Source organism: Gopherus evgoodei, chromosome 5 (genome assembly GCF_007399415.2).
Source record: "Gopherus evgoodei ecotype Sinaloan lineage chromosome 5, rGopEvg1_v1.p, whole genome shotgun sequence".
Lineage (NCBI taxonomy): Eukaryota > Metazoa > Chordata > Testudines > Testudinidae > Gopherus > Gopherus evgoodei.
This window is the reverse complement of record NC_044326.1, coordinates 102,762,670-102,787,422: the sequence shown is the minus strand read 5'-3', so window position 1 is coordinate 102,787,422 and position 24,753 is coordinate 102,762,670. Positions and strand designations below refer to the sequence as shown.

General features: G+C 42.2%; 1 protein-coding gene and 1 long non-coding RNA gene across 2 annotated transcripts in view; one reads left to right on the top strand and one right to left on the bottom strand.

Annotated features, from left to right (window-relative positions):
• Window positions 1–4,024: 4,024 nt before the first annotated feature.
• LOC115652332 lies at window positions 4,025–8,600 on the bottom strand. Its single transcript, XR_004000603.1, has 2 exons — window positions 8,505–8,600; window positions 4,025–4,396 (listed from the first exon to the last, which is right to left on the bottom strand). It is a non-coding gene; the product is annotated as an uncharacterized LOC115652332 (long non-coding RNA).
• A 262-nt stretch (window positions 8,601–8,862) lies between these two features.
• Window positions 8,863–24,753, top strand: part of KIAA1109 (KIAA1109 ortholog) — a 236,674-nt gene continuing 220,783 nt past the window's right edge. Inside the window, 1 exon segment of the mRNA XM_030564256.1 lies at window positions 8,863–8,972. The gene's annotated coding sequence lies outside the window, so the exon portion shown is untranslated.

Sequence of the window (24,753 nt, the reverse complement as noted above, 5' to 3'; positions counted from 1 at the left end):
GGTAACTGAATAAAAGATAGGAAACAAAGGGTAGAAATAAATAGTTTTCAGAATGGAGAGAGATAAATAGTGGTGTCCACAGGAGTCTGTTCTGGGACCAGTCCTATTCAACATATTCATAAATGATTGGGGTAAACAGTGAGGTGGCAAAATTTGTAGATGATACAAAATTACTCAAGATAGTTAAGCTGGGAATGGGAAACAGGGAATAGATCGCTTGATGATGACTGTTCATTCCCTCGGGGGCACCTCGCATTGGCCACAGTAGGAAGACAGGATACTGGGCTAGATGGACCTTTGATCTGATCCAGTATGGCCATTCTTATGCTAGTGAGGTTTTATGCTAATCCTTATCTATGTGAGGCTCTAATATACTATGGTGATGGGGGGCATATAAACAGAGAGTCTAGAACAGACTTTGTCTGTTCTGAAAGGGTTTTGTTGAAACAAAAAATGAACCCCAAGATGTAATTTCCTTGAATTAAGTTTTCTAAATGTAAGTATCAGAGGGTAGCCGTGTTAGTCTGGATCTGTAAAAGCAGCAAAGAATCCTGTGGCACCTTATAGACTAACAGACGTTTTGGAGCATGAGCTTTCGTGGGTGAATACCCACTTCCTCAGATGCATGCCTTATTGACATGCATCTGAGGAAGTGGGTATTCACCCACGAAAGCTCATGCTCCAAAACGTCTGTTAGTCTATAAGGTGCCACAGGATTCTTTGCTCCTCTAAATGTAAGGTTAGACTATTCCTAAATAAATATATGGAGATATACCTATCTCATAGAACTGGAAGGGATCCTGAAAGATCATGGAGTCCAGCCCCCTGCCTTCACTAGCAGAACCAAGTACTGATTTTGCCCCAGATCCCTAAGTGGCCCCCTCAAAGATTGAACTCAGAAACCTGGCTTTAGCAGGCCCATGCTCAAACCAGTGAGCTGTCTCTCCTCTATTTGCAATGATCACTCATTACTATCAACTTTAGAAATATTATTTACTGGTGACATGCTGACAAAAAGAACTGACAGAGGGGCATCCTAAACATATGCATACTTTTACAATGGGGATTAGTTTAAGTTTTAAACAAGCCTGCATTTACCTATCTGATTTAAATAATGCACAATGCTTTCTGGAGCTCCTACAACAGTGGTACAACTCTGCACCACCATAAGCACAGGCTAATGCTTTAAAAGAGCCCTAAGTGATTTGCCAAAGGTCACAAACTGAGTCAATGTCACAAGTCTCAGGTCTCAAGAGTCCCAGTCCTTCACTCTAACAACTAATTATTAGTAGGATTTCTGTCACATGCAGAGATGTAGGTGGTGCAAGTTAGTGGTCAGAGCAAAATCAGAGGGCAGAACTGGAGGCATAGCCATGAGGCAAGCCAATAGTCAAAACCCGGAGTCAGAACAGAACCAAAGGGCAGAGCCAGAGTCATGGTTAAGAGACAAGCCAGTGATCAGGGCCAGGAGTTAGGTATCAGGAATTTAGAGGGACTGGGGTTAGAGTGAAGCAGGCAAGGGACAGAGGATGAAAATAGTCTCACTTCATGAGGAGCAGGGAAGATATTGAGTACCCACTAACTATCCTGCTATTGCTACAGGGCTTAAATAGTGACCTAGTTGGCTCTTCTAACCAATCATGGCACACAGTCATTTAGTGAGGGCCTAGCTGAGCTTATTGGGTTGCTAGGCAACCAAGCACAGAAACTGCTAAATTCCTGACGACTTCATGCTGTCTACTGGTAAAATAAATAAATTATAAAACATGGGCCAAATTCTGCTTTCATTTGCACCAGTTTAATGTAGACTTCAGTTAAGTTGCTTGGGATTTGCACTAGTGTAACTGCTAGTAGAATTTAGTCCCATAGATACATTTAGGGTTGCCAACAGTCCCATATTACAAGTGACATCCCTTATTTAAATAGAAAATTGCCTGTCCTGTAATAAATCAGTATGGGATGCCTTTTATCCCATATTTCAATGGCAGGGGGCCAATACGCAGGAGTGCATCTTTCCCTTCAGTGCCGCACAGAGAAAATGGATGGGGCCACACTCAAGGTCCAGGCTGGGGAGGGGAGTGGAAAGATGCACACGCGTGTACTGGCCCCCTGTTGGACTGGGCCACCTGCTGACCCCAGCCCATGAGCATATCCCATCAGCTTTCCCTGCGCAGGCCCTGTCTGGCAGGAAAAGTGGACGGGACTGTGTGGCTTGGAGCTGTGCTGAAGGGCCAGGTGTCTCTCCACCAGCTCTGCAGCAGCCTCGCCCCTGCAGCCCTCAGGGAGTCTGGGCAGGCAGTGGGGAGCAGTGGGGTCTCTCCTGCCTGGCCCAGGGCACCTATGTGAGCCTTGTTAGGGCCAGCACCAAGCCTGCCCACAGCAGAATGCCCAAGTCCCAGTCACTTTGAAGTGCCCAGGAGGCTCTGGATATGCAAGTGCAGTCATGGGAGGAGGCCCTGGGGCAGCAGGCAGCTCTGGATTGATCGAGACTGCATGGTGTCCTGGCGGAGGAGGTAGCAGGGGCCTAGCCTGGCCCAGCTCTGGGGCTTCTGTTGCCTGGTACTGGGCTTCTGGAGGGCTTTGCTTGCCTGCCCCATGCCCTGCACATGCAACGTTGCACAGATCTAGTGTAGTGAACCTGTGCTAGACATTGTGTCCTTCCCCATCCAGAAGACGAGCGTTGGGAGTGTGCAGAGAGCCTGGAGCCATCAGGGAGAGAACATCTGAGGTCTGTCCTGTATTTTTTAAATACAGTGTTGGCAATCTGTATAGCCTTGAATAGCAAATTCATGTTTACCCGCATATAGAAACTGAAATAGAGATATGGTTGGTTGGAAGATTAGAACAGCCAAATATATATGTGCTTGATCATTTCTGGTATGAACCACTGAAGCAGCACATTGTACTAAATTGACCTTGGAACATAAATATTATTAGGCCAAATTCTGCCCTCATTTCTATCTACTCATAATATAAAAATCTTAGCTGTAGGCATTTAGCTACAATCCTGCAGGTTAGTCTGTGCAGGTGGGCCCTTATATCCACTCAGAGCTCCATTAAAGCCAATGGACAGCAGCATGGCTGGAGGGCTCCGCCCATAAGGATGAACTTGCAGGACCCAGGTATTTATTCTGAATCAACATTTTTTCTTGTTATTGGATTTATCACTTTTAGGAATTAAGCCACCACTTTTCCACAACTTTTATGTTTGAACCCTGATAAAGGTTATATTGTTACAGGTTACAAAGGACATAAACACAAACAGAACCCCGACCAGGGGTATTCTGTCTGCTACCCAACATCCATAAACCTGGAAATCCTGGATGACCCAACATCTCAGGCATTGGCACCCTGACAACAGGATTGTCTGGCTATGTAGACTCTCTTCTCAGGCCCTATGCTACCAGCACTCTCAGTTATCTTCGAGACACCACTGACTTCCTGAGGAAACTACAATCCTCTAGTGATCTTCCAGAAAACACCATCCTGGCCACCATGGATGTATAAGCCCTCTACACCAACATTCCACACAAAGATGGACTACAAGCCAGCAGGAATAGCATCCCTGATACCATCATGGCAAACCTAGTGGCCAAACTTTGTGACTTTTTCTTCACCAACAACTATTTCAGATTTGGGGACAATTTATAACTTCAAATCAGCGGCACTGGTATGGGTTCTAGCCCACGAAAACTTAAGCCCAAATAAATTTGTTAGTCTTTAAGGTGCTAGAAGTACTCCTCGTTCTTTTTACAAACAGAAATGTTTCTATTATAAAATGTATCTTTCTTTTTCTCCCTCTTTCATATTTAACATGCTTTACAAAATTTCGTCTTCTAGTTTTTTAGTTTGTTTTTCATATTCAACATTTTAAGGGCATTTTCCTGAGCACAGGCAGAAACATTACTTTTTCAGAGAGGTCAGCACAGTGCTTTCTGTGAAACAAGTGGGTTGAGGGTAGCAGAGGGTGAACATTTTTCCTACAGGCTTTCTCCAACAGAATGGGACATTTCACAGGTGGGAGTATATCAAAATGAAAGCTTTATTCTATACTTGTTGGTCTCTTATTCACCAAGCACTATTCCATGTCACTGTCCACCGTCCTGCATGCTTCCAGGAAGAGATATGGTAAAAAGTCTCCATGGAATTTTAGCCACATCATCATTGCTATGGCAAATCCAAAAAGGATATAGCTTCTTTGCAAATTGAGCTCCATGATAGCCAGCCATGTAGCAGCATTCCTTGGTAAACATACTCCGTAATTAATTGGTCTTCCATCCTAATGTCATCTGTACCAAAAGCCAAAACCAAACCATTACTGATGGTGGTGGTTTCTGCATTCAGCTCTGAAATCCTCATTGCTGATCTTGTCCTGCCACTTAATATGGAACAGTTGCTGAAGACAAAGAGAATCAAAATGTCAATCCAAATCTTTTCAGCCTTCCTCAATGCCCACATTTCACTGCTGTACAACAATTGGTATAACTGCAGTTCTGTAGATCCACAGCTCCATAGCAAACTGGATCATGATGTCCTCACAGAGGCTGATCAAGGACCCAAAATGTGGCAGCAGCTGCTGCTATACAAATGTCTACATCTTTTGAGCATTTTCTAGCACTATGACACTTGCCAAGTATTTGACACAAATATTTTAGCCACATGACTCCCATGACACTTATAGCTAAGAGCTAGCCCATCCTTTTGAAATGTAAGAGTGTTTTCCATACCATATTTAGTAATGGTGCAGGGACACTAATAATAATAATAATAATAATAATACATGAAGGATATAACTCTGTATTACAAAGTAGCTCATTTGCTCCACTAAGCCAGGACTGTCTCTTATTATTCTTATAACAATGTGGCCCTGATACTAATTATGGCATCTGGGCATACAAGAATGTAAATGTTATGTAATTGTAGTAATATTTAGTATTTCACTACAATGAAAAGGACCTCCAGAGATAGGGTAAAAAAGATGGGAGAGGCAGATCTGACAAAGATATTTCACAGGGCTCCTGGCCAGTGTTGGATAAAGCCTAAATGAAGGCTGAGTCTACCAGAATTTCTGGGCACACCTAAGGAATTCTCACTATCAGTCCAACTTCATCATTAGGGACCCATTGTGTGTCTGAGTGAGATCTTCTTGCAGACACCTAAAGCATCAGAAGAGATCCCGGTGGCTCCAAAATGCTACCTAGTCTTTGTTCTGAATTGGCTGGGTGGCATTCCTCCCCTGTACCTGCTTGCAGGCAGAAGGATCTGCACATCAGTCAGTTAGTAAGACATCCAGACGGACAGACCAAAGTGAACTGCTACTCCCACACTGTGAGTGTCAGATTCCTGAAGATCAGAATACTGTGTTCACACATTCAGATAACCTCTTTAAACTAAGGGCTAAGATCCTGAGCTGGGAGGGATTCTGTTTTAATGCACTGCTGCTAGCAGCAGGGCCTAAAATTAAAGAGAGAATTATAACTGCAAAAGAAAAGGTACACATGTTGAATTATCTATAGCAGTGCTATATTTTTAGTAGTATTTAAGCATACATGCATTAAAAAAAACAAGCAACCCAAAACAAAGCTTCCTAGTTTTAATGTAACTAAAAAAAGGTTTGTTTGCCAACCTTGAATAGTTTTGGTAACTATTTTGATAAAATTTGTATGTTTAGGCTATTTTAAATATGAACAATTTCATGAACATTTAAAAAAAATAAAAATGGTTCTCTTTAGAACATTTAAAAAAAAGTTGCAATTTTTACAAAAATTGCTTATCATTTCCATCCAGCTCATATTTACCTAATAGTATGTTTCACTGTTTAGTATTATATGATTTTGGAATGAAAGACACTACTAGGCAGATCCTCAGCAGGTATAAATTGTAATTGAAGTCAGTGAAGTTATGACAATTTATACCAGCTGTGGATGTATCCCTGTATCCTGTTAGGGGTTCAGTTCTGTGAGATACTGAACACCCTACCTGTCTAATGACTTCCATGGGACTCAAGGAATGTCAGCATCATCCAGGTATGCTTAGTACCTTACAAAACTGAGCCCATAATGCATACACATAATGACAGTTTGGGATGTTGTTTAAGCCTTAACTCTGATTTTCCAACTTTTGTGGTTTAAATTAGAAACTTAACATTCCAGTAAGAGTTTTGGTTAATAAATAGTCAGTGCCCCTTCCCCCGTACATTATACATGATAATTTGTATCTATTTTGCTTTACAAATGTATTTTAGGTACTTTCAGTTTCATGTGATACAATGTTAGTTTGCAGAATTCTACACTGTGCAATTGTAAATAACTCTACAAGCTCATTATATCATATTTTATAATGCTGAATGCCCAGTCATGACTAAACAAACATTGGAAAATTAGTTTCAAATTTTATTTTCCCTTTGCTGAATTCCATGCCAAAACTTTTGTACACTGGCTTGCATGGAACAAACAGAAGACAAAATATGAACAAGCAGAATACAGTTATCTGAGAACTGGAAAATGAAATATTTCAGCGTTTATAAAAATCATGAAACTGTGAGCAAATGAGGCAACAGTATTTGTTGTGGGATCACACATAATTAAGCCAGAATGTATTGTATGTGCCTGATTACAATAAAGAAGAATGTGCGTGTCAGGATCAACTGCTTCTCTAACTATATAATGACTCACAGATGATCATGATAATGTTGTAGTAGATCCAGCAACTGCATTTACAATTTATCATGTTCCAGCTTCAGTGAATCTATCTGGGTCTCACCATTAAAGCCCAAAACAACTCTGACTGAACTTCATCATTGTTACGGTGATCTAGAGAAGATAGCCAAATTACAGATATCTAAATTTCCCTTAACAAAAAAACAAACAAACAAGTACAACCCTGGCTACCCAATGCAGCATGATACCAATGGAACTGTAATTTCAACTTTTTTCTTTATTCCCTTCTTATGCAATCTTGCATCCATCTCTCTCTAACTTCTTCCTGCAACTGCTATTCTAATTTATGCTTTCTCTTATTCCTGCTTCAGGAATTCTTTCTGTTCCTCTCTCCAAAAGTTAGTTTCCTTCAGCAGTCTGCTCTTGTTCTCATCCTCTTCAACTTCTTTAAACAGACTCTTTTCCTTCCCATGCTTCTTAAACTGCCTCTGATTCCTTCTCATTTCTTAATTAGCCTCTGGTTCTGTCTCACTGTTTTGTCTCCCCAGTTGATGAACTCTTTCAGAACCTTCTCCCTAGGGCATTCTAATATTTTGTCTCTTGGTTAGGGACATCTGAAGGAGAGATTTACTTGGGGCCCAGTTCTTCAAATTCTGGCTCAGATGAGTAATGTAAACAGAAACATTTTTTAAATTTATATAATCAATGTCAGTTAGGACTCAGAAAAATCCTATTCTATAAATAAATACTGTACACAATAGATATTTCCGTGGATTTTGATAGTTCTCTAGGGTGAAAATGATTAGGCCATGTCTGCAGAGCTTACAGAGGCACAGCTATACCGCTGCAGTTGCGTTGCTGTAAGATCTCCCAGGTAGCCGTTTTATACCCACAGGAGACAGCTCTCCCGTGGACATAAGTAAACCACCCCCAATGAGGGGTAGTAGCTATGTCGGCTCCAGCCGCCATAGCGTTGTCCACAACTGCACTTCTGTTGGTGTAATGTATGTCACACAGGGGTGTGGTTTTTTGCATGGTCTTGAGCAACATGTTATACCAACAAAAGTGCTAGTGTTAGATATAGCCTTAGCAAAAAACCAAAGTAACCACACAAACCCACACAAAGGTTGCCCTTGTTGCCATTTTGAGTTTATAGGACCAGAACGTAGCATTTTTCAAAAGGACTGCAGAGGACAGCTTTCCATATTTATTTTTCAATCATTTTAGAAGGAGATACGTCTTGGGAGAGAAAAAAACATTACTGACCAACATGTCCCTGTTTTTGTTGAGGGAAGACCTCTTGCAGTGTAAGCCCTTGGTAACTTTGCATGGGCAGTAATGATCCTATACATCTCTTACAGAATTAAGAGCTGGTCCTGGGGCCCAGACCAAATTTCCCTTCTCCCCATTGCTGTGCAGAGTGCTGTCTCCATGTTAAAGTAGCACCCTTTCATTGTTGCTTTATGTGTATTTTGCATGCAGTGTCTTACCTCTGGAATTCAGTAATATTTCAAGCCATACATTTTTTTGTGTGGGTTTTGATTGAAAACACTGAGCATGTTGGGAGATGTTTAAAACTAGGCTTTTGTTTCAGGCTGCCCTATGCGAAATCTGGATCATGGCCCAGACCTGGATTCTTTCAACCATGAGAATAATTTAGGTGTGTCCCGGACTGGGGTTTGCTGCAGGCCCCTCGCTGGTCACAGGGACTGGAAAGAGAAGCTTTGGGTAGAGGCCGGTAAATATGGACCGCAGAAAAATAATAACAAACATTGCGTAGCATCTGTGCAACCCCGGAGCCCCTGAGCTATTCACTGACTGCTCGTCCTGCACACTGAAGACCACGGCTACCGCAACACTCACCAGGGCAATGAATGAACAATCTCCTGCACTCCGGGCGGGGCGCTGAAAGGGGCACAGAAAGGGGGCGGGACCGCTTCGGCAGGAATATTGACTATTCATAAGGTTACATTTAATTATTCATGAGATAAACCCTTTGAACTGTGAAGGCATCGGCGCGCGCGCACTAGCCCCTACCAGCCCACTCCCTCCTGACTTCAACCTTGTGTAGGAGGATCCCCCGCAGGGCCTCGTTTTGCCATTGGCTACGGAGGGATTCTTCCACCCGCCTTCGTCGGATGCAGTGCGTGGTCATTGGCCACCCGGCCCGGTTGTGCCCGGCGATTGGTGAGCGGCGCTGAGGGATAGCTGGCTGGCTGGGGCGTGCGGGCAGAACCCTCCGGAGTGTGCGACAGCCGCCGGGGCTGTAGTAAGAAGCGGGGAGGGGTGCGGATGTAAACATTGGACAATGGCGTAAGCGAGGGGGCGCCGGCCGGCCGGCCGGGCTGGAGCGCAGGGTGGGGTGGGGCACTGTATGCCGCTCTTGTGTGCGCGGGGTGGCTGGCGCTGGGGGCCCTGTAGGGTGACCAGATGTCCCGATTTTATAGGGAGAGTCTTGATATTTGGGGCTTTTTCTTATATAGGTGCCTATTACCCTCCTCCCCCCCCCGCATCCCAGTTTTTCACACATGCTGTCTGGTCACCCTGGGTGAGGAGCGGGCTGCGGACCGTCTGGGGGAGCGCTGGGGGCAGGGGTCTGCGGGGGGCCGGCTGACAGGTGAGTGGGGGGCGGGCAGGACTGTCGGTGGCCAGGGCATGGGGAGTCTCTTGGCGCTGCTTTGCCCTGCCCCAGCTGTACAATGGGCAGAGCGAGACTTGCCTCAGGAGGTGCTTTGACTGGTGTCCTCTGTAACCTTCTCCTGTGGGACATACTAATTGGAAGTTGTTTTTTTTTAAATTTATTTATGTCTAAGTTTCTTAGTTACCTAGTAATTCTTGTTGCTCCCATTGGATCTCCTGAAAATTGGGGCTGGCCTCTCACCTCCTCCCTCAGGTGTCCTCTGAGTTGCTCCTACACTGAAGTGAAACTAACATTAGCCTGGTCATTTTCACTCAGCATACAGAGGCTGCCCTACACCTGGCCTGTGCTGAGCAGAAAAGGAAACCAACTGCCTTTACAGCAGGGTTAGTCCTGTGCTGTTGCTCTCCCATTTGGAGCCCAGGTATAGGGTGCACACAGAGACACTCTCTTTACAAGAAGTTTTAAAGAAGGTGGTATAAATTTGTGTACCATAAAACCTGATTGTAATCTGAGCTTCATGAGTCAACACTTCTTATGTCAATAATTCATGGTAACAAAAACAAGATGCCATAAAACTGGATTGGAACAAAAGTGTGGCGCTAATGAGATGATGTTGTTGGTATAGCTAGTGAAGCAGTGGGTGTAGGAACAGAACAACAGCACCAATAAGATCCTTCCTTACAAGACTGTCAAAATGCATGGCTATGTGGGAATCCTATTCTGAATCTGTGCTAGCTGTAACATCACATTTTATTGCACTTGTCAGCTCGCTGTGGTCTCAAACCTATACAGCCAAGCCATAGTAAAAACAAAGTAGGTCCATTAGTTGTAAATTTAAATAGATGTAACCTCCTAAATAATTGATATATATACCCACCCACCACAAAACACTTCCTAATGCTAATTACGATGACATACAAACTGACTCCTAAAAGAACATCTGTACTATCTGAAATTAGTAAGAACATTGCCTTCTTTTGGGGAGATAAAAGAATTTAGGGCTATGTGTGTCTTTGACTTGTAAAGGTGAAAAGACAAAAAATACAAAATATGGAATGGAGAGCTCCTGCTCTGTGACATACCTCACTCTGTGAATACTGTATAGTATCAGGGTTTCATTAATATTTCGGGATAGAGGTGGGAGTGGCCATCTTCAGTGGCATATTTCTCTTCCTATTCTGTAGTAGTTCAAGTAGAACAAACTTTCACAAAGTCTCTAGACCTTCTTGCGTAACAACGGAAGGAGGTTCAGCACAGCTCCTGTAGGATCACTATGTTCTGGGGTGTTTGTAGGCCAACATCCCCTGCTACTTCTTCAGCCCTCTGTAACCTTCTCCTGTGGGACATACTAATTGGAAATTCTGTGAGAGGAAGCTTGTGGAGTTTCTTGGGAGCTCTGTCCCACTCCTGTGTATGTCTTCATAGAAGAAAAAAATCAGTGGTATGCTTGAAAAAAGTTTTCAAGTGAGAGTATGAATTACATGAAATCATAAAAGTTTAAGGACCTCCAATTTGTTTGGTCTGTACAGAAAGATTCACTTTTGGGGATGATCTTTGTCAACTATAACTATCAGTATCTCTGATCCTTTGCTTAATGATTGACATATTCTAGTTGCCTTAAAAAACCCCAACCCCATAATTTTTTAATTTGTCTAAGATCATATTGAAATAATTCTATTTCATACTGAAAATGTTTTTAATAGTGTTACAAATGTAAGTTATGTTTCCAGTACAGTGTAAAACATCTTGAAAGACTAATTATTCAATATCTTAACATTGAAAGACTAATCATAGTCCATACCTGAATTTTTGTTACCCATTTCAGTAATGCTTCAGTTGTTAAAAGAAGTAGGCCCAGGATTCTAAGCATAAAACTATTTTTGGACTGAATAGAACAGTGAGTAATCACTTATGGCCCGTAATCGTCATCATTATAGATATAGGTTAGTTGTTATATGTGTGCTCCTTGGCAAGCTTGACCTAAGGTTTGTGGCATGACTTTTGTGTTGTCCAGCACTCAAATATAGTAGATGAGAGAAATTAAAAAAAACAAAGTTTTTAATGTAGTATGAAAATCAGGAAAGCAGTCATGATAGATCCCCTCTGATATTTAATTTGCTATTAAATTAAATTTTTACTTTGTCCATTAATTTTTAATTCTCATTGTTCTTCACAGTTTTGTGTTTAAAATGTGTAACTGTATTACAGAAGCTGTCAGGATGGAAGCTGAAGGTTTGGACAGTTGAGCGGGGAGAATTTGAGCTCTTGGCACCTGGTAATAATTGGAGAGGCAGTATTGGTAGTGCTAAGCGTGTTAACAAGATGTTCAAATTATCATTGGTAAAATACTTACATTTTAAGGAAGCAATCCTGCACTCAGCTCCATGTGAACATGAAAGATCTGGGCTTAAATTTGCATAATCAGGCCTTGATGCTGCAAATACTAATACATGTGCTTAACTTTACCCCCAGGCAGTGGTCTTATTGAAGTTAATAGAAGTGTATGATGTTAGGTATGTACATAATTCTTGGGGCCTAAGATTTCTAAATTGTTCATTTATGTGGGGCATTGAAGCATTTCACCTGTCTTGGGTATATTTAGAATGACTGTAGACTTCAGTCAACATTTTATATGTTTATGTTTCATTCACTTGTGGAAGATGCCCTTTGCAGCCTTAATGGCTAGATACTTAACAGCTTTCTTTTTAAGAGCTTGGCTTTTGTGCCATTATTCTGTAGCAGATTCCATGGAAGCATGGGGTATGCAGAGCCCTGGTTGTGAATAGTGGCTGCATTCTTTTTGCATGGGGTTTTGGTAGAATTCATAAAATCATGAGAGAGACAACAAAGAATCATGAGTTCTTTGAAAGGGGCAGTGTCTTTTATCTGCCTTTTAGTTTTAAGCCTTTAGGCTTTGTTTTGTTTTTCGCTCTTTGCTGACATCCCAAGAGTTGGAAACTTAAACTTTTTCTTTTTCAAATGAAAGCTAAGACTTTCTGGTAATCATACTTAAGGCCTCGTGTCTGTCACGGATTCCGTGACTTTCTGTGACCTCTGTGACTTCTGCAGTGGCCAGTGCAGTTGGTTCTAGGGCTGTCCTTGGGCCAGCTACTTTGGCCACTGTTGGGGCAGTCTTGGGCCACCACTTACCTCCCCAGCAGCAGCAGTATTTTGGGTGCGGGAAGGGGGCTCAGGGTTGGGGTAGGGGGTTGGGATGTGGTGCGGTGCTTACTTTGGGGGGAGGGTGGGGCTGTCCAGACAGGGGCGGCTGTAGGTATTTTGCCACCCCAAGCATGGCAGGCAGGCTGCCTTCGGCGGCTTGCCTGCGGGAGGTCCCTGTCCCCGCGCATTCGGCAGTACGCCTGCGGGAGGTCCGCTGAAGCCATGGGACCAGCGGACCCTCCGCAGGCATGCCGCCGATGGCAGCCTGCCGCCCTTGCGGTGACTGGGGGAGCGTTCCCTGTGGCTTGCCATGCCAGGCATACGCTTGGTGTGCTGGTTCCTGGAGCTGCCCCTGTGTCCAGAAGTGGCCAACATGTCCATGCCGATCCTAGGTGGAGAGACCAGGGGGCTCTGCGCGCTGACCCTGCCTGCAGGCACTGTCCCCACAGCTCCCATTGGCTGCGGTTCCCAGCCAATAGGCACTGTGGAGCTGGCACTTGTGGTGGGAACCGGCGCTCATGACGAGGGCAGTGCACAGAGCCCTCCTGGCCCTTCCTCCCCCTAGCAGCTGCAGGGACATGCCGGTCACTTCCGGGGAGCCGTGCTGAGCCAGTTGGGGAGCCTGCCAGCCCTGCCAACCCTCCTCCTCCTCCTCCCACCAGCACCAGCAGGGGTCCCGGGCTGGCATGCTGGCTGCATGGCTTTCGCCCCCAGCACCAGCGTGGTCCTGGGCCACACGCTGCCCCTCCAAGCACCCATGTTCCCCTGGCCCACTCCCCTAGCATCCGCGGCTCCTCAGCCCAAATTTTAGTTAGGGGTATATAGTACAAGTCATGGACAGGTTACAGCCTGTGAATTTTTGTTTACTATCCATGACCCGTCCATGAATTTTACTAAAAGTACCCATGATTCAAATGCAGCCTTAATCATAATTCCTGGAGCCAAGGGTTTAAGAAAAACAACAGATATTGTGAGACCCGTGATAGAATTATGAGAGTTAGTAACATTGCATCCTTTGTAATGACAAGAAGAGAGGTTTGTGTTAGATTGGATTAAAACTAATACCTGATTGAGAATGCCAAAGAATTAAAAGAGAGTTTGTTTGCTACGGGATCTGGTTTTAGAGAATATTTCAAGTAGCTGAAAATAACAATATAGATTATTTTCAGAGGATGTTAAAAAAATCTGTTCTAAACAGATGTTTTTATTTATTTATTTTTTTAAAATATAGCATTTTTGGCATGTTGGCCAAGCAGCATTGTGCTAGTTAATGAGAACCTGACAGTGAAACTGACTAGTTTCATTCTCCAAACTGAGTGAAATGCAGAAAGTAAGCAATTTAAACAGCTAAAAGTAAGCTAGTTTTTTTTTTTTAATAATTTGTTCTTTATGTATTAAGTTGATTCTAGTAACACTGGTAAAGAAATTCCGAATATATATAGTTTTCTATGTTGATGGATTCCATTTTTCAGCAGTGAAAATAGTTTAGCCTTTTCCCCTAAAAGAGAAATTTGAGACATTGCCAGAACAATGTATTGTTTTCTCTTCTGTCTCTGCAACAGCTCAACAAACACATCCTTTTCCCAGTTGTGTTGATACTGTAAATAATGCAAAAATGAAGTAAACAAATATGTAAAATGTTAAGTACTATTAAGAAACTTGAAAAGTAATTGGTAAACTTCCCTCACAAGGTAGTTTTCTGTGAAGGAAGAACTTACTGGAAAAATATTTGCCATATAGTGTTGTTGGTAGGTTTTACACAGAGAACTTGAATCCTGCTTTTTAAAGCTGTGCGTTTGTGCTATGTAAATAGAACTCTAAATGAGCTAGAGGTTCGGATCTAAAAGGACTAATATACATGAACCAATGTGTAATTTACTGCCTTTCTGCAGCTACAGACATGATTATCAATTATTAATTCATGATGTTAATGTTTTATATATGTTGCAGGACAGATTGCAGGGAAATTTTTCCTCCTTATTCCTTTTTATCTTTAAGTGTAGCCTTAATAAGAAATAAGAGCCACAACTAATGAACAATGTGTTTTGTGTTCTATTTGACATATTGTTTACTCGTGTGTCTGCGTTACACGTGTCTTTCACCAATGTGTAGTGTACATACCCATGTAGCTCCTTTAGCACTGGTATAAATAGCAGCGTATATGGTGAGGCACAACTTAGGAAAGTAAAGACGTGCCTGAAGGGTGCAGACAGGTATACACACAAGTACATCCCTATGTGGCTCTCTACTCAACCAGGCTGTGCCTCCCTGGCTGTGCTGCCATTTTTAGCAGTGTACTGTGCTGCTGCTGGAGCCTTTCTGTGCTGCAGGAAAAAACTCTAACCATGGGAAAAGCTGTGGCAGGTGAGATGGCAGGGAAAGCTGTGCCAGCTTCCTGATGCTGCAGCCCTTACCCCACCATAGTGAAAGAGTCCGGCAACAGAGAGAGGCTCTGGTTGAGCCTTTCTCTGCTGCATCCCCTCTACGAGAGCCTTTCACGGGCATGTGTATCTACATACCACAATGTGGATGCAGTGTGCTTTTTCACTGAAGTGTGTACCTACAAGTAGACTGCACTCTGCCACCAGTGGTTTATAGTGTAGAAGTAGCCTCAGATGGTACAAACGGACAAGCAGTGCCTATTGAAGTGCTCTTGCATACTCCCTTTGCCCCTCTGTCATTGTTCCCTGAATATTCTAAGGCAGGGCTATAAAAGGGGGTGTGGCACTCTGGCTGCCTCAGTTCCATCCCACTGGCACCTCAGTCATGGGTTATAACTAAGGTTGTGAGGAAGAGGGGAAGGGGAATGGGAATATACAGAGGCCACTTGAAGGAGAAACAGAGGTTACTTGTCAACAGAGTTCTTTATGATGGTGTCATAAACAGATAGTTAAGGGTTAATGTCTCTTTTACCTGTAAAGGGTTAAGAAGCTTAGTAAACCTGGCTGACACCTGACCAGAGGACCAGTCGGGGGACAAGATACTTTCAAATCTCGGTGGAGGGAAGTCTTTGTTTGTGTTTGTTTGTTTTGTTCGTTGTTCGCTCTTGGGGCTAAGAGGGACCAGACATGCACCCCAGGTTTCTCCAATCTTTCTGAAACAGTCTCTCATGTTCAAAATAGTAAGTACTAGCTAGAAAAGGCGGATTAGTCTTATGTTTGGCCACGTCCAGACTAGATATTAAAATCGATTTTAGATACGCAACTTCAGCTACAGGAATAACGTAGCTGAAGTCGAATTTCTAAAATCGAGGTACTCACCCGTCTGGACGGCGCTGCATCGATGTCCGCGGGTCTCCGTGTCGATTCCGGAACTCCGTTCGGGTTGATGGAGTTCCGGAATCGATGTAAGCGCGCTCGGGGATCGATACATCGCGTCCAGACTAGATGCGATATATCGATCCCCGAGCAATCGATTTTAACCCGCCGATGCCGCGGGTTAGTCTGGACGAGGGCTTTGTCTTCTTAACTTGTGAATGTGTATTTTGCTGGAAGGATTATTATGTCTGTTTGCTATAACTTGTATTTCAGGCTGGGGTGGAGGGGGGGAAGTCCCTCTAGTCTATATGAGCTGAATACCCTGTAAACATTTTCCATCCTGATTTTACAGAGATAATTTTACTTTTTCTTTCTTTAATTAAAAGCTTTCTTTTTTAAGAACCTGATTGATTTTTTCCCCTTGTTTAAGACCCAAGGGGATTGGGTCTGAACTCACCAGGAATTGGTGGGGGGAAAAGGAGTGGAGGGGAAGGTTAATTCCTCTCTCTGTTTTAAGATCTAAGGAGTTTGGATCAGTGTAGTCTCTCAGGGTAACCCAGGGAGGGGAAAGCCTGGGAGGGGGAAAGGAGGGGGAATGGTTTTTCTCCTGGTTTTAAGACCCAAGGGGTTTGGGTCTTAGGTTCCTAGGGAAGTTTTAGGGGAACAGAAAGTGTGCCAAACACTATATTTTGGCTGGTGGCAGTGCTATCAGATCTAAGCCAGGAATTAAGCTTAGAAGGGTACGTGCAGGTCCCCACTTTTTGGATGCTTAAGTTCAAAGTGGGAAAAATACCTTGACAGATGGACTCTGTACATTTCCACTACATGCCCACCTTTCCCTCTTCCTAGGAGCTTTAATTATAGCTCATAACTGATGAGGTGGTGGGAAGGAACTGAGGTGGTCAGAGCACTTTGCCTTAGAACACTCAGGAACAGAGAAGGGGAGAGGTAAAAAGGGGTATGAGAGTGCTCCAGTGGGCACTGATTGTCACATTTCACCATCTGAGTTGCACATATCTGGTGCATCCTCAGAGTATAAATATGCAGAGTCCATCTCTAAGAATTCCAGTAACCTCCGTTTACCCTTATCACAGTGCAACCTGGGCAGCTCACAGTTTACACCGTCTAGATGGAGCTCATTGGGGGCAGAGGCCAAATCTTTCCTTTTTTCAGTAATGTATCTATGCTAGGTACATTTTAGAGGCTGATAAATAATTTGTGACCACAGGAGGCTTCTGATAGCTCAATTGCACCTTTCACTGGAAATATGGTGGCATTATGGATCATTTGTCTTTTTCACTCTCCCACCTGAATCATTTGTGTCATTAGCTGGATCTTGTAGTAGAAATATTGGAGACTTTAGGTGAAAGGAAGAAGTAGAATGGATAGAAAACTAAAACTGCCATCTCATTTTTTTTCTTTCTGTTTTCCTTAAGAAGCTTACAATGTTTTTCACACCCTATGGTAAATGGAGCAATATCCTGAAATACTCATGTAACGCATCCTTTCAGCTTATGTAAATTAGTAGACATTATTAGATAAATCTCCCTAAATATAATCTGGTATGTTGAGTGTTGCAAAAGTACAGATTGCTATGCTGCATTTTAAATTTTTCATAATTGCTGTAGGAATTGGGAGTTTGAATGATCTGTCAGTACAAAGTATTTAGTCAAAGGGAGGAGAGGTAACCTTGTAAATTACTTAAACACATACTACAGTAACAGAAGAAGTTTTTCCATCGCCATATTAAATCCACCCCTTCAAGAGACAGAGGTAGGTTGAGGGACGTATTCTTCTGTCAACCTAGCTGCATCTACGCCTGGTTTCAACCTAAAACTTAGGTCGACCTAACTATTTTGCACAAGTGTGAGATTTTTTTCACAGACTTGAGTGATATAGGTAGGTCAACCTAAGTTTTTTAGGTTCGAATCAGGCTTAGAACACCGAATATGGGATGGAGGGGAGATGACTAAGGTGTTCTTTATTTCCTTCACCCCCAAATTTAAAAATGCTCTCCATTAGAATTAGAAGATTTGATCTGCGCTCAGACGGTCAGATTATAATGTTGTTTATTCCTACAAGGTGATGTTAGGAAGGGGAAGGTGTTACAAAGAGGAAAAGATGACCAACATTAGAAGGATAGGTGAACCTTGCTTTTTTCCTTCTGCTGTGTTTCCACACAAGCCACATCTTGATTCTGTAGCTGAGAGTATTAAGTAGTCATCTGTATTTTCACCTTCTGTTCTAGGTCTTTTTGATAGTCTTACAATTCAGTTGTTTCCTGCTTTGCTTCAGCTGTCCGTTGCTACACTAAGCAACACTATTCCAATGACCAAGAATGCTGGAGAGCATCATCGGTGATCATAATGCCAATATATGTGCAGATGCTACAAAGCGTTCTGCAGTCTGCTCTCTTCTTCCTTTCTTCTTTTCTTGAGTGAGCATTACTGCTGTGGCACTCTGAGCTGCCAGTAATGTGATACTGAATCTGGGTCTTCAAAGGTAGCTTTTTGTGTTTGTGTGCTGCCAGGCAAGCTATTTGGTGGGTTTCTGTTCTTCTTATCATATTGGTGTAAATACAAATGCTCTCTAAATGTCATGTGGACATGTATTCATTTAGACAGAGCTGTTGTTAAAAATGTTAACACCTCACATCAGTCAGGTTAAAATGAAGTTTGCTTTTTGTAGTGACTAATAGATCTTTTTCACAAAAGCAGCTAATTTTAGGTAATTTAAGATAAATTCTTATCCATTAATTGCCAGTTAATAGTTCAGATTTGGAAACTGGATGAGGATGAAGTATATCTCACCAAGATTGAGTGCCGCTGGTGCTAGAAAGTGGAAAAGGAGAGCATCTGATTAATACTAACATACTTCAGCCAATGAAACACATTTTTAACCAAAATAGCAAGTGTAGTATTTCTAATTGGTACCCAGCATCCTCCTCTATTCTTTCTGTTTCTAGTAGAGCTGTATCTTAATTTGGCAGTCAGCAGTGATAGGTAAATCCAGAAAATTGACATAACTATAGAGCACTGTTTCTCAAATTGGGGTCACTGCTTGTGTAGGGAAAGCCCCTGGTGGGCCGGGCCGGTTTCTTAACCTGTCCTGTCTGCAGGTCCGTCCGATCGCAGCTCTCACTGGCCGCGGTTCGCTGCTCCAGGCCAATGGGGGCTGCTGGAAGCGGCGTGGGCCGAGGGACTTACTGGCTGCTGCTTCCAGCAGCCCCCATTGGCCTGCAGCGGCAAACCATGGCCAGTGGGAGCCGTGATTGGCTGGACCTGCGGACGGGGCAGGTAAACAAACCGGCCCAGCCTGCCAGGGGCTTTCCGTACACAAGCGGCAACCCCAGTTTGAGAAACACTGCTATAGAGATTCCATTTAATACAACAACAACAAAAGTCAATACATTAAGCACTAAAGGCTGGTATTGTGTTGTATAGCACCGTGCAGACGAGCTTCCAGTTCAGTTCAGTAGGACATGCTGCACTCCAATTTCAAGTATATAATCTAAAGAAGCAGTTTTAACCTTTCAAATCCATTTTAGCATGGACTTGGCATGTCTAATAGACCATGTGGATTTCCTATAGAGAAAACAGTCATGCTTTGTAGAAGATGCATGAGTGGAAATTTCATCAGCAAAACCATAAGTGGCCTGAAAGTGGTGTGCAACAAAGGGTTTTCTTCTGATCCCTGCTCCCTCATATGTATACCATGTTTTGTTACTCTTTGGCAGAGAAAAACGTAATTGCCAGAAATTCAGATTCTTATGAGTTGAGAACAAGGAACTATTACATCTGCAGAACTGATACTCTCTATCAGTTTGGGCACTGAAATGTAGAAATGCAATTTGATGTCCAGAATAACCACACTCTTCTTTTGTTAAGGTTCAGGTAAAATGGTTCAGCAGTTTCCAAGAACGATATTAGAGAAGAATGCTTCCCTCCCACCTCCATGCACATTATTTTAAATAGTTTTGTTGAGAAGCTTTTGTACCTCCATATTTTGAAACAAGGGCTTGAGATGGGGGTGGGGATGGGGTTGCAGAGGCCATCCCAAAATCAAGAATATGCCTCTTGCAATTCCTGTGAAAATCCAGCCAAATTTGGCCAGATTACAAGCCTCTGAATATAGCAGTTTGCGCATGCTTGGTACAGGTTGTTAGAAGCTGGCAGTTAAATTCTCTGAAGATTTGATCTGTATGGAGTATGCTCCATAGCCACACAGTTCCTTCCTATGTGTTGACCAGACTGTGCATGTACCATGGAGAGAGACAGCATGCCCTGTTTCAGGGATGAGCAGAACTTTTCCTGCTGTTGTCTTTCCTGGTAGCTGGGGCTCCTGTGGTGTCAGGGATCAGAGCTGAGAGCAATGAGAGTCTCTTGTGCTCTTGATGTTCTGCCTGCTGGACTGCAAGCAGCATGGAGGAGAATTAGGAAGCAGCTTGACTCAGATGTGGATGGGTGAGAAGCAGAGGGAGGCAGGGAAAGGAGCTGGGGATGGGGGTGGATAGGTTTAGAGGGGAACAGAAACAAGGGTAGAAAGGTCTACAACCACTAAATCACACTCTCTTCCAGAACCTCAGATTGAACCTAGGATTCAAGTGTGTCAACATTCCTCTACTTCAGCAAATTTCCCATGGGTTTCACAGCTAAATATGTATCATCACCCTGTAGTGGCTGGTCCATAAAGAAAATAAAAGCCTGGTAATGCTACAAGTTACTTTAGTTAGCTTCAGTGTTAGAGAGTTATGTTGTGATCTAAAGATTTCAACCCTGCTGATGACTTGTGGCTGTCAATATTGGTTGCACATCATGGAGATTCTGCTGTTTTGCTTTTAAAAAATATAGGAAATGATGTACAATGTTACAGCTGCAGAGTCATGAAATACTAGAATTAAGGTTGCTTGTGTAACTTTAATTCAGCTTCTTGTGCATATGCATTATGATACAGCCTGTAGTTACATAATCAGATACTTTGTTTTCTAAGGAACCCCTGCCTTATTCAGTATAGATAGTGGACCTGCTGTGTGAATGAATTTGGGATTGGTTCTGTTGGATCTCTGCCTTTTATGTTGGAATGTGTCGTGAATGATGCCGGGAACAATAGGAAGAGAGTGCACGGGCTCATGACTGAGGTAGCTGAATGCTGTCATGGAGAACTGAATTCTATTCCTGCCTCTGCACAGAGTAATATTGAGCAAGTCCTATAAACCATACATTTTCACAGGTGGACACTAACTGAGTATTCCTCATTTTCTGTGTGCCCAATGTGAGACACCTGGAGCAAACTTGGAGAAGTGTTGTATGTTCCCAGTTGCAGCTGAAATCTAATCTAATCTAAGCACTATACCCACATGTACAGACACTCTTTCCCAACCTATATATTATATAATTTTTTTAACATTAGCTTTAGTAAAATAAGGGTGAGGGCCATGTACTAATTTAGTATTTTAAAGAAATTAACTGCCCATTCAAGAAGCATCATTAATCTTGTGCACTGAATGAAAAAATAGTGTGAAATTAAAGGCCATATCTCAATGCATACACACAAGGCGAACGAATTACAGTTGCACAGGCAATCTTACTGCTGGAATTTCCCAACATTTGAATATTTGATTTAGAAGAATGCAAAGGTTACAACATTAGGAGTGAAGGTTATAATGTAATATATAGGTTTGAAGTGTACCACACCCCCAGAATCTAAGCAGGAAATAATGAGTTTTGAAACTAAGTTGCCATGAGAGACCACGCTGCTCCCTGAGGATTGCTTCTGTTGAAATGTTGATGTCATGAGGGAACTTGCATTAGTTTTAAACCTTAGTTTGTTTTTTTTAGAAAAAAATACTGCAAAGTACATATATGTAAGGGAGTACTTTGTCCATCACAACTGACCTATAGCTTTCTGCAGATGGCTTGCAAATAAAGCCAGTTGTATTAAAGAATAGCTGAAGAATAAGATCTTCTTTCTGCTTCATTGACGGTCTCTGGGTTGAGCTCTATATGCATTTTGTTGGTAAGTGATCTTTGTGCCCCTTTATTGCATGAGCATGAAATATTGTTTGTAAGATACTGTACTTAATCTCTTACAACAGGTTTCCTTTATGTAAAAGAGACAATATAACTTTTTCTTTCAGAGGTGTTGCGAGAGTAGGTAACTTAAAACTGTAGAGCTCTTTGAGATCCTTGGATGATGAGTGCTGTAAGTGCAAAGTACTATTCTAGTCCAAATCCTGCTCAGTTCATTCATGCCGCTAGTCCCATTGACTTTAATGGGGCTACGCATGTGAGTGAGATGAGCAGCATTTGGGTTATTTTTAGGCTTGTGTGCTGCACTTATCTTTGCATTCATTTATATAAACCCCAGACCTCCTTACTTTATCACATTCCTCTTTCGCATGTGTTAGAGCAGTGAGCAAGGATGTGCTCCTCATCTCAAAAGCAACCCTGTATTAGTAACTTTGGCTAGCCATTCTATCATCTAAAAATAAAAATCCATCCTTAAGAAGTGGAAGTTTAAACATATGAAAATATATTAAACATGCTCCGGAAAATTCTGGTTTGAATATCCAACTTATAGTCATTATGTGTCATTGGGACAGTCATTGGGAGGCTAATAAGCTAACATCTTCTGCCTAAGTCTCTAATGTTGGTTGGTTGTAGTAAAATTGTTTCCTTTTGATTAAACTGAGAGTGCCCTAACAATTAATCAAAAAAAAGTTCCATACAAAAAATAGCCACCTCACAGCATAGGAAGCAAAGTGAAATAAGTGTTTCATGTAGTAATTTAAAATAGCCAAGAAACAGATCACTGAATCCCTCAGCTATCCCCAGAAAACATAACATATGGTGCTCCTAATGGTCATTCTGACCTATTTCATTCACCGAGGAAATAATAACTCACACAGAGAGGTGGTCTCTTGGGTAGGTATGTCTCAAGCCAGTTAATGTTGAGTATGATATATAAAACATCTTAAATGTCATCAAGGTGCCAGTGTAAATCATGGAACAGTGCTGTTCTGCTCCCAGTGATACATGTTGCTTAAGTGGGCAGCTGTATTTAACGTGTTTGTTTCCAATGAATTTAAGGTGTAGCCCCATATAGTACATATTGCAGTAGTTTAATGTTGAGGAATCAAAGATGTGGATAATGGTAGCTGTGTCTGCATTAGATGGAAAACATCACTACCTTTTTGGTCAAGCACAGATCAAACAAATTGTCTTGGTCACTGCTGTAATGTGATGGCCCAGAAGCTGCTTGAGAGCTAGCATCATCCCTATGTTGTGAACTCAGGAAACTAATAGAGAATGACCACCCTCAATCAGAGGAGTGATGCTATCTGTGCCATCTACTTCAGGTGCTTTTGCAGCCAACCATTGTCACTTCAGTCTTATTTAGATTGAGCTTTGGTCGGTTTGCTTCCATCCATGCCCTGTTATTTGTTGACTTGCTTGACCATAGCACATGAGTCAAGAAGAAGGACATCTAGAAAAGAAAGCTACGGATCTTCTACATACTGAAAACACCTCATCCTGAGCTTTCTCACTAACCCTTCTAGGAGTCACGTATACACATTAAATAAGAGGGAGAGGGTGTGTGTGTGTGATAAAATGGAACCCTGTAACATTCTACAGTTGGGAGCCCTGGGGAAGCAGATCAGCTGCCCACAGCTACCCTTTGTATTATCTCTCGAAGAGAAGATTGAAGTCACACACAAGTACAAGTTGAGTCACCACCTCGTTATTAACATGGAAGGCACATGACAATTCTAATACCTTTGTCCATTGTCAGATCATTGACTAGCACAACCAGTTCAGTCTCCATGCCAAATCCTGGTTTATGTACACATGGACAGGCAACAAGGATATCTGAGTCATCTATGTTCTGAGAGTTGTCACTGTAATCTTATTCACAATTTAAAAATGGAATATTAGATCTGACAGAAGTTGTCTATGTCAACATCAATTCATTGTTTCTTGAAAGGCCACACCATTGCTTTCTTCAGTAGTCGTTCTGGACTCCTTAAAAATGTTAATCTCAGACAACAGTAGAGCCAGCACTTTCCTACTGGGCTACACAATCTAAAAATATTCTTCTGCCTTTCATATGCCACAAAATTTTACTTAAAAAAAACAAAAAACAAACAAAAAACCCCCAAACAAACATTATGCTGCAACCAATTGGCTTCTGCACCAGATTTCCACCACTAGCACATCAGTTGTTGTCTCCACTTGTTGCATGTCATACTTAAGTCAGGTGACTTTGTAGGATGTCTACAGGTCTTCCATAATTTCATCCTACAGTTTTATCCTTTGGGGGGTGTGTGTGTGTGAATTAGTGTAAATTGTTTGTGAAACAGTTTTCTCTTAAATTTAAAAATATTTGTAATGCACTGTAAAATATTTCTCTTACTGTTCTGAAAGGTTTGTAGTACAGTGTAATACCATTAAGTAGTTGGGTTTGCCCTTGTGACACTATTTCTTACCAAGACATTGTAATGCAACAGAGATAAAACCAGGGATTTTTGTGTGTGTGTGTGTGTGTTTTGTTATACTGTCTATGACTTTCCATTTCATTGTTTGCTGATCTTTTCTCCCCTCCTGTCTGGGAAGATAATGTAATGTCTTCTCTGAGTCAGTACTGAAAATAGAGTTTATTTTCTTATTCTCCATCAGAAGAGATTGTAAAGAAACTGCTAGCTGTTTCTCTTTGTGAGACTGAGCCCGTGGTTTTTCTTTTAAATTTCTAGCAGAGGCTCTTGATTGAATAGTTAGTGGATAGTATGGATAATGTAGGTGGGTGGGGGGAAAACCCTGGGTAAATCAAGTGTTGATTCTCAAGTTAGGCTATTTAAAATACTGACTATTACAATGACTTTATTAAATGTTATCTTATCAACAGTATTAGGTTTCAGATTAATTAATTTTTGTTGGAAAATGTCAAAAATCTCATAAAACAGGGAAAGTAAGACTGCTTGTTAGCAGTTATCCCTTAAGAAATTAAGTTGTATAACATGTTGGCAAAAGCTAAAAGA